We start from the raw sequence: 1,884 nt of genomic DNA, 5'->3' as shown, positions 1-1,884 counted from the left end.
ACTCTCAGCACCTACTCTGACATGAGTATAGAGATTACTCACTATAGGCACACATCCAGACTGTTATCACTGTTCAGGTACAATTGTTTCCCACGTTCTTTGATGTACATGTTATTCAGAAGGCTATCTAAGAATGAGTTCTGCTGTCATTCCTGGTGGCTGATGATAGTCAGAGTTCTGTATGGTGCCTATTGTAAAGGTCTGCTGAGGTATGCTTTATGGATTAAAACACAACTGATTTCTAAAATATTCTTTGTGTACTTGATAGGGAAATGTATGCACTCATTAGACTGAACCACAGGCTGGGGGTGCAGTTCAGTGGTAAAGAATGCAAGGCCCCAAAGTCTATCTCCAGTACCAAGAAATGAGCTGGGAACCAGGCACAGAAGCACAGCCAAAATGCCTGCTCTCAGGAGGCTGAGGAACAAGCTGAGGGCAGTCTAACTACATGGAGATTCTGAAACTATCCCAGATCATGCAGTTAAGAGTCTATCTGCAAAAACAAACAAAACCAAATCTTGGCAAGCTGAAACAACTCAATTTTTCTGTATCTTGACTCATTTATTTATTTAGTCAGGAAAATTTAAAACTTTTCCATTATGATGACACACTTGTCAATTTCTTCTAACAGTTTACATGTTAACACAGATCATCAAGGAGAGTTTTCAGTATTTACCATTATATAGAAACTCTTCTCTAAATAATGCTGCTTCGATGGTTTACTTTGTGTGATGTTGGTACACATTGTTAGTTTGGTTATTATTGCCTGGATATAGTTCTCTATCCTTTTAATTCCGTCCATACCCTTAACGCATGTTGTTTATCAATATCATTCTAATATTTCACCTACTTCCAGTTTATTCTTACAGATAATAATTACTGGTATGTCTGTATTTTATTTTTGTCTCCTTATTTTGAATTATTTACTCTGCTTTATCTATGTTTTTGCTACCCCCTCCCACTCTTAAATAAAATTACACCTTATTCTTTTCCTTGGTTCAAATGCTACAGCTTCCTATTCTTTTTTAAAATTTAAATGTATTTTATTATTATTTCTTTTAATTATGTGTATGTGTGTAGATATGTGCATTTGAGTGCCGGTACCCTCTGCGGCCAGACGTGTTGGCTCCCTCTGCCTATACCCTCCCCCAAAGCTGAAGTCACAGATGGTTGTGAACTGTCTGACATGGGTGCTGGGAACTGAACTGACCAGTATGTGCTCTTAACCCCTGAGCCAACTCTCCAGTCCCTAATTTTCTATTCTTTATGTGGCTACCTCAAATAGTGGTGGTTTTTGCAACAGGGTCTGTCTAGTAGCCCAGAACTCACTATGTAAATCAGGTTGGCCTGTAACTCACAGAGTCACCTGCTTCTGCCTCTTGAGTGCTGGGATTAAAGAAGTGGTATACCTGGCTTTGTTTTTTAAACTAAAAAATTGTTCTGTGTTCTTCTGAAAGCAAGAAGAATGTACAAAACACCAGATGGGCTTTGGAGTCAACCTCTTGGAATTCCCAATCTGTTGGAATCTTGGTTTGCCATTTGCTAGAAATAGAGGTCTGGAGAAACTTCCTCCTATCTCATTTCCCAGCTGTGAAGTGAAGTGGCTGCTAGGCTTACACAGACCACCTGCTGCTAGGTGCAAACACCTGCACCACACTAAGTGCTTTAGAAATGGCAGTCTTTTAGATACAACAGATGTATGTTCAAATTTTATCCGAGCAAAGGGGAGAAAGGGAGGTTGGTGGGTGGGGTATTATTGAGATTCTAAATTTGGCAGAAGAGTTTGAATGAAGAAGAAACTTTTTAGCCCTAACTATAATGTTTGAAACTAAGAATAATCACTTTGCTTTAGTAACAACTTAGTTAAAGTACTACTAAACTTAC

Source organism: Peromyscus eremicus, chromosome 3, assembly GCF_949786415.1.
Source record: "Peromyscus eremicus chromosome 3, PerEre_H2_v1, whole genome shotgun sequence".
In the NCBI taxonomy this organism is placed as follows: Eukaryota; Metazoa; Chordata; class Mammalia; order Rodentia; family Cricetidae; genus Peromyscus; species Peromyscus eremicus.
The sequence above is the reverse complement of the archived record's forward strand: the minus strand, read 5'-3'. Positions refer to the sequence as shown.